Source organism: Nuphar pumila, chromosome 2 (assembly GCF_984573655.1).
Source record: "Nuphar pumila chromosome 2, dmNupPumi1.hap1.1, whole genome shotgun sequence".
Classification (NCBI taxonomy): Eukaryota; Viridiplantae; Streptophyta; class Magnoliopsida; order Nymphaeales; family Nymphaeaceae; genus Nuphar; species Nuphar pumila.
In genome coordinates, this window is record NC_143250.1 from 136,385,610 (window position 1) to 136,394,319 (window position 8,710).

The following is an 8,710-nucleotide window of genomic DNA, read 5'->3' on the forward strand; positions in this document are numbered from 1 at the left end:
GATGAACTTTTTATGTAAACCTTGCACTAATACCATTTTGTAACAAGTTCAATGACATAGAATATAGTATAAGTCTCTGCTCGCTAATGACACAATAATGACTGGGTTGTTTTGTGATTAGGAATGGTTAATGAGCACAATATTCACGGAGACCTTAGGAAGCAAGAACCTTCTGAGTCGTTGGTCGTAGGAAGAGAAGAATTTGTTGCTGCAATGGCGATAACTATCAGAGTCTTGGCGAGCATGGCTCAAATAGTGCGAGAGTTAACATCACAACCCCCATCGATCTATATTATAGCTAGAGAAAGAGAGATGTACTGACAGAACAACCCCAACACTACTCAAAGGCGACGACCATAGTCTTACGGGCAACATTTTTTTTCTTTTGTCCTCACGCTCTCGCTTGCTCTGTGTAACAATGGGTTGGAGGGCTCACTGTGAGGGGTGAGATTTATCCTTATCTCCCCTACAATGAAATAGGGAAGGCGGTTCCGCAAATGGGGAAATCGTCTTTCTCTTATCTCATTTTTTTTATCTTCTCCACCCGATGATCGTCGAATGGTTTTATAATTCTACCCTTCTTAAAAGAATATTTGTCTTAATCTTACCTGAAAATAATTGTGTAAATTATGCACGCATGTATGATTCACGCTCCCATGTGACCTCATTTTTGTTGTAATGACCCCATCTAACCAACACCAACGATATTTCTTTGTTTCACAACTTCTGCACTTTCACATCTAAGATTTCTATGGGTTTCTCACTCATGCTCTAATAGTTTTGGATTTTCAATACTGATTCTAATGCATCCAATATGTGGGATGAATCAGGCACATACTTTTGCAACATTGAGACATGAAATATGTTATGTTTTTTGGAGAAAGAAGCTAGCAAAGCTAGTCGATACGTTGTTTGAACAACTCTCGCAAGTATCTCAAAGAGTCCAATATATCTTGGGCTCAATTTTTTTCTCCGATCAAAGCACATTACTCTCTTAAAGGGAGATATCTTTAAAAATACATAATCACCTTGCTTAAATTCTAACTCGCGATGCCTTTGGTCCGCATAACTTTTATGTCAATTTTGCGTTGCCAGAAGACATTTTTGAATGAATCTGACTTGGTCTGTTATATATTGTACCAATTCTGTCCCTAGCAATCTTCTTTCTCCGATGTCATCCCAACACAAGGGTGTTCGGCACCGTCAACCATACAGTACCCCAAATAGAGTCATGCCTATCTTTGCCTGAAAGCTATTATTTTAGGCAAACTCCATCAGAGGTAGGATGTCATTTCATGAGTCACTATACTCTAAAGTGCATGCTCACAACATGTCTTTTAGGGTTTAAATGGTTCGCTCTAACTGTCCATCTGTGTGAGGGTGGAATGTTGTGCTCATTTTTAACTGTGTCTTCATTGCCTCTTAGAAACTCTGTTAGAATCGTGAGGTAAACTTAGAGTCTGTAAACACCCCAAATTTTTCACCTTTACTCATAAACCCTTCTCCCTTGCCACTGTGACCCACTCTCTAAATTCTTCAGGGAACTAGTTGGTTAATATCTGAGTCAGGGCCATTCAGAGCCTGAATTTTGCCCCAAATTCAAATATTTCAAAAGACAATTTCCATTATGGCTCGATTTCAATCATCAATCTTTACCTCTGAATAGAAATGTTCAATTCTTTATCTCTGCCAGGGGTCCAGGACTTCGAATCCCTCATCCAGGGTTTGTCTTTTGCATCTCATTTTGTATTATTTCATATCATTTCATGTCATTGTATCACATTACATGTCATTTTCGAGATCCAACACTTCTGTTTTTTAAAATATTCAATCCAGATTCGAGTTTTAAAACTTTTCTTTCGAAATTAATTTCAAAACCTGCCATTTATTAACTCCCGAGATTTTATATTCCCTTATTTCAAAAATATTTTCTTTAGAAAATGATCTGGATTCATTTTAAACTCAATTTTAACTGATCCCAATTCTCGGATGAGACCCATCTAGGTGGTGTCACTTTCGGATTGCTTCTTTCATCGAGATTTCTCAAATTTTCAGAGTTCTAGTCGGATTGGGACTCTATCTTTTTACCTTTTTGAACCTCTTCAAAATTTTATTTTTGATTTTAAACTAGAAAAAGTCTTATCCCTTGTCCGCTCTATTCATTTTGGACAAAATCTCAGAGTCCCAGTTGGACTAGGACTCTTTTTCAGAGTTTCAGTCGGATTAGAGAGAGAGAGGAATTAAAACCTCCCCAACGAAAACAATCCCAAACCTACTAAATGAAATTTTTTTGCTATTTTTTTTTCAAAATTTTGACCATGTGTTCAGCATGATTGATTTACTAGAAATCCACACTTGGATCATGAATTTTGGATAGAAAAAAATGGTATTTGGAGCCTCTAAAATTTATAAAAATTGTGCGTTGTTTATTTTTGAAACTTATAAAAACCTATATATGCATCAGAATCAAATGCTCCAAGAATTGATTCTTATAAAAACAAACATATAGATCACATCTCTACAGTCTAAATTAAAAAAAAACACACCAAAGAATCTAATAAAATGTTCATTTGGTAGGTTTGGAAGCGTTTTCCATTGAGGAGATTTTCAAAATCCTATATATATATATTCATCCCGGCCCATTTAAGCCCATGAGCCTAATGAGTGGGTTGTGGGCTGGGGTTTTCCCAATGGGCTTGCTTAAACTGGACCAGGCCCGGCCGCCCAGTCAGCGGCCTGGTCTCCATTAGCGAGCCGAGCCAGCTTGTTTCCGACCAGTAATGGTGGGTGTGCAGCGACCTGCTTGACAGCCCAGCTTGGCTAGGGCTGTCAATGAGTCGAGTACCCGACCCTTGAGGGTGGTGTACCTGAATCCCCCTAATAACAAAGTATCTGGTTTCGACTTAGGTCTTGTCCAGTTACAAAAATGAAATCTTAAATCCAAATCCGTATTAAGTTTACTTTAACTTAAAATACATATAAAATACTCAGGTCAGGTGTAGTACCGGGCAAAAAAGCTAAAACGGTTCAGGTACTTGTCAGAAGTTATAACCCAAACCCTGCCTGCATATTGCTCAAGTTCAGTTTCGGTCGACCCGAATATTACTCGAGTCAGCACTTTTTATACTGATACCTGAAAATTCTCATCGGGGTAAGATCCGGTACCCTGTTCAAGATCGACCTGTTGACAACCCTAATCTAGGTAATTCTTGAAATAGGTGTGGTCTCCATCTTGATAAATGTTGATATGGATGGACAGCAGCAAGTAGCTGCATAAAAAATGACAACTTTAATTATTTTTGTTCTTTTCCTTTTTACTCGTGGATAACCACGGGTGGCAGGTTGAGCCCTTAATATCATCTTCTGTATTTGTGAAAACGAGTGGCATTAAATCATGCAGGTGGCAGTGTTTTGTCTGGTCATCACCGCCACACTTTGTGGCACTATCTTTCTTTGCTGGTCACAAACCGTGTGCTCCAACGGAGACATGGCTGTGAATGGGTTGGATTTCAGTGGGATCAGCCAAGTTTTTTAATTGAAGAAATCTAAATATATCTCAATCAAAACAGATAGAGTTGAAAAAAATAAGCCAGGGGGGCCGTTAGACTTTATCTGCTTATCAAGCCCTTCGTTCATTGAGAATGCTGGAGGTGTGAATAAAATCATGCATAAAATAAGATATCATTGTCTTGTAGTGTGGTAAGAGACAAGCCACTCATGGCCCGGCTCTTAAAAGGCTCTTTCAAACTCGTGAAATAGGCTTGGCCAGACAAGTATGAACAGTGAGTATTCAGTTCGGCTCGTTGCCATGAACTTCAGTTTGGCTTGGCTCGTCACAAGGACAAGTCGTGCTTAAACAACTTCTGTTTCTGCTCATTTACCAGCCCTAGCTGCGACCATTTCATTGCCTTGGTTTTTTATATTTTTTGGATTTACACATGTTTCAATCTCAAAATGATTTTCCAAATCTAAGGAGCACTTTTCTTTTCTTTTATTTCTTTTTTCTTCTTATAGATAACACTTGTGGGATTTGATCCCTCTTGGGTCTGGCGCCATCGGTCCTTATGCTACTAATTATGACTGTAATCTCTAAGAGCAAGAATTCAACTTCTAAAGAATTGTAATGCCGTAAACTACGACAACAACAATCGATGGGTGCATTTGTTTTCGTTCTCAGCTGTGATTCCTCAGCCCAAGCTTGTTGGTAAGAGGTTCACACTTGTGACCAACATTCACGGCTTAAAAATTCTCAACTTTCACAGTTGAGATTTCATAATCATAGGCTACACATTTTAATGTTTGTGTTGTTGAAACAAACGGTGACAAAAAACAGGATTTAAAAAAATTGAGATCTCAAGCTTAGGCACGCTCTTAAGATCACTATATTTAGAACTTCAATCACCTTTAGAATTGTGGACGATGCAAATAAGATTTGTAAGTGACTAAGTTCCCAGGATACAATTAGGTTTGAACCTCAAGAGGGTCATTGATTTGCAAGATCAATTGACCTCTGCCACACGTTAAACGTTGCATGCCAAATGAGAGCAAACAAATAGAAAAGAAGAAACAAATCTGCTGATTTGAAAGACAGAAATAAAGAGTTTTATAGACCTTTTGAAGACCAGTCAGTTTTTTGTGATAAATAATATTAAAGGTCATGAATCTAACAGCTTGAAAATTAAACAAAAATGACTTTGAATGGTTACCCACCGTTTTAAAGCATTCTTACATAAAAGCACCAAAACTTCAAAAAGAATTTAAACTTTTTCGTCATAAAAAAAATTTATTTTGAAATTTTTTCCTTGCATAACTTGTGATTATAAAGGTTTTTGAGACCAAGAATCACAGGTATACGAGAAAGTTCAAGAATCACAGGGCAACTCAAACCGAAGAAAATCAGTCCCAACAACTTTATTCATATAACTAGCATCCTTAATGAGATGGTATACTTGTTCTACAAGTAGTCCCACTAACTTTATTTATGTAATTACCTGCAACCTCAATGAGATGCTACACTTATTCTACAATAGTAGTTTCTTAATCCTCTATTTCTATGATTGTGGTAGCCACAATTGGGCTCCTTACAAAATGCTTTCTTTGATCATCTACCCAAGTCAAGAACCCATGTGTTATGGAATCATTCACTGGTTTCTTCACCTCCAATGTAAGAGTGAAAGACGCCTTTTCGTACCTCCTTTGGAATGCAAGCTTTGCTGGAGACACAGTCACTCTAAAACCACTCATTGTTGTCAAGTTGGCTCTGTAAGTTGTCGGACTATCATGTCCTACATTGGTCACAATCCTCTTAAACCTCTGCACGCCTGAAGACTGATCAAAGTTCACAAAACTAATGAAAGACGGGTAATTCAGATCGAGATTCCCGCCTGCGCATTGATCGTAGTCCGATGAGTTCCTGGCAATTGTCTGGAATTCTTGTCTTGTGTAATTCATAGCACAGAGGAATTTCACGTAGTCTTGGCGTTCGGCATCATAGACCAGACCAGGGTCCATAGCCTTATTTGGATTGATCTCACCTGAACCCATTACCAAAGGAGATATGCCACTCTCGATCGGTTCTCCGGTATTATCTAAAATATCAGCAGTTGTCATCATGGCCGAGCGAATCGCAGCTGGGCTCCAATCCGGGTGAATAGACTTCAGTAGTGCTGCTAGTGCGGAGGCATGAGGGCATGACATAGAGGTTCCAGACATGAGGGTGAAGTTACTAAACAGTGATTTCTCCCGCAAAGTTGCAGCTCTGGAGTTAGGAGAATAAGCTGCCAAGATAAGAGTACCAGGTGCCACAATGTCTGGCTTCATTATGGCTGGCGAGCCAAATGATGGTCCTCTTGAGCTGAATTCTGCTGCGGTAGGTGCTGGTTTTATGCCAATAAATGTCCTGCGGAACGTCAGGCTAACAGTTGGACGCTTACTGGTCCTTACATACTTCCTTATTGCTTCTGAATCTGAGGGATCCAATACAGATGCTGGGCACTCAAAGTTTTCTGCTCTCACCACAAGTGAGACATTGGTTAGGAGTAGGGCACCAGCTCCCTTCGCATCAGCAACATACGAGGTCTGGAATACCGTTGATTCATCGCCGTTGAATTCACATACAACAACCTTCTTTCTTACCACATTCCTGAGTTCATCACGAAAACCGCAGCCTGCAATGGTCTCATTGTAGTACAGAGGTAAATTTTTCACTGATTTGTTACCAACATATAAGGTTGTACCAATGAAAGAAGCTCCATTGCCCAAAGTGACAATCCCGGAGAATCGTCGATCGATCGTGGTAGCGCCAACTGTTACCATCCACGGCGCGCCATTGCGAACCGACCTGAAATCAGGTCCCCTGTTTCCAGCAGATCCAGAGACTACAATGCCTTTCTCCATTGCTGCAAAGGCTGCTATAGCAATGGGATTTTCATAGAGAGGACTTTTTCGGAAGCTCATGGAGAGTGAGATCACATCCACACCATCAGCAATTGCCTGGTCAATTGCAGCAATGGTATCCGAAGCAACAAGTCCTTCTTCCCAAATGACCTTATAGATCGCTAGCCGAGCACGCGGGGCTATGCCTCTTGCAGTACCTGCAGCATAACCGAAATAAGCAGCATTTTTGGCATAGTTGCCAGCAGCAGTTGATGCAGTGTGCGTTCCATGACCATCAGTATCTCTAGCAGAGTTCATAGATATTGTGCGATTGGGGTCCTCTGCTAGAAGGCCCTTGTTGAAGTAGCGTGCACCAATGAGCTTGCGGTTGCACATGGAGGCATTGAAGGCTGCACCAGATTCACATTGGCCCTTCCACTTCTTCGGAATGTTGGGGATGCCATCGTCTCTGAAACTAGAGCTTTCCGGCCAGATGCCGGTGTCAACCACTCCAATGATGATGTCCTTGCCATATTTCGATGCAGGCCAGATCCCAGATACAGGGTTTAGGCCTAGATACTTGTAAGTATGGGTGGTGTCCTTGGTGCCTGCAATATCAGGATAAGCAGAGACAAAACCAGGGTATTTCTTGAGCAGTTTAAGTTGAGATTTGGAGAGTACAGCACTGAAACCATGGATGGCATTGCTGTAACTGTAGATGAGGCTTGATTGTGGAGGAGCGGTGGCATCATCAGCAGCAGCAATGAAGCTTTCAGATGAAAGGAGGGAGCTGTGCCAATGGTAGTGGCTGCTGAAGGCCGTCGGCATGGCCGACGCATCCATATGCACTATGTATGCATCTCTTGTTCCTGAAACACTGGTCACTGATTGGAATATGAACAAGATTAAGGATGCAATGATCAGCAAAGTAGCAGGAGAAACCATTGACACTCGTTATAGAGTTCTCCTCTGCAGTTTAAGAACAGATTGCTAACCATATAAGCAGTGTAGAGAGAGAGAGGGAGGTTGATGGTCTCTATATTAAGAAAACATGTGCAGAAAGTCTTCCTTTCTGTCCTCTCTTGGACTGTATATTAAGATTTCACAATCAGCAAGGGCCGGCCGACTATCTTGGTTGACGTTTTAATTGCACTTTTTTCTTTTTTACACCGGAGACGAGAGAGAAGTAAATGGTCTGTATAAAGTTTTCACAATCACCATCTCATATCCAGATGTGCACGGGCCGCACTGTTACACCTCTCGGCAAGAGTGTGATGGGGATTCAAGATAACTAGCGATAGGTTATATATAATACAATTCTTAACAAAGGGCAGTGTTTTAGGAACGAGTTGTGTCAGCTATTTGCTCTCATTTTCATTCAAATTTCAAAGAGAAGTTTTGTAACACCTCTACGTGGTACCTCGAGAGTCCAAGTTTGGTTGATATTACTTTTCTGAGGAAAAGCATACCAAGTTCACATAGAGAAAACATGGTTATTTTTTTTTCTAATAACTTAATTTCTTTCTCAAAGTTTATCATTCATAACATGCGAAAATAATAATTACATAAGTATTCAATGACAAAAAAATAAACAAACAAGACTCTGCTGCAAAGTCAGAGTAGTCGATAACGTCCTCGCGACACTAGTATACCTGAATCCTATAATTGTAATTATACAGGGGATGAGTCTACAATTCATTAAAAAATATTTATAAGCAAATAATGACTTTAACTTAGAACTGTTGTGGGCTCTAAGCCTCTAGTCTGAGTTTAATTTTTGACATATCATACAAGGTTTGTATGTTTTAATTTTTCTCTCTTAACTCTCTCACACACCAAACTATAATACTAGGGGTCTATACCGATCATAGACGTTTATGGGCATAACAACCCACGTAGAACACCTCAATTCTACAATATTGGTTAGACTATAAACCATACACTCCCAGTGATCCTCAGATCACTAGCCACTACAGTGAAACAACAAGGGAGACCCCACCGGTAGCTAGCTAGAAGGTCAGGCACAAACTCAATCTCAGCATGGTTCATGATACATCCTAACTGCAATGACTTTCAACCATCCATGATTGTCTAGAGTCTCAAATACTGTATGAATATAACCTTAAGTCATATTTTATGTTCATTACATTGAACCTTACTCTCAAACTCATGTTTCACTCATTCTCTCATGAGTCATCTCATGAAATAATCACGACGGATCTCACTCTCAATCTCAGAATGATATTAGGGTTCACACTTTGTATCATATTAAGCATGCAACGAAGCAGAGTCTCTATGTCGTTAAATCACCAACGACCCACTCTCTATGGTGGTT

At 40.0% G+C, this 8,710-nt stretch overlaps 1 pseudogene across 1 annotated transcript; it reads right to left on the reverse strand.

Moving 5' to 3' along the window:
* Positions 1-4,888: 4,888 nt before the first annotated feature.
* LOC149847236 (subtilisin-like protease SBT3 pseudogene) lies at positions 4,889-7,645 on the reverse strand (annotated as a pseudogene). The gene has a single exon (XR_016430366.1). The product of XR_016430366.1 is annotated as a subtilisin-like protease SBT3 pseudogene (transcript).
* Between the last annotated feature and the right edge of the window lie 1,065 nt (positions 7,646-8,710).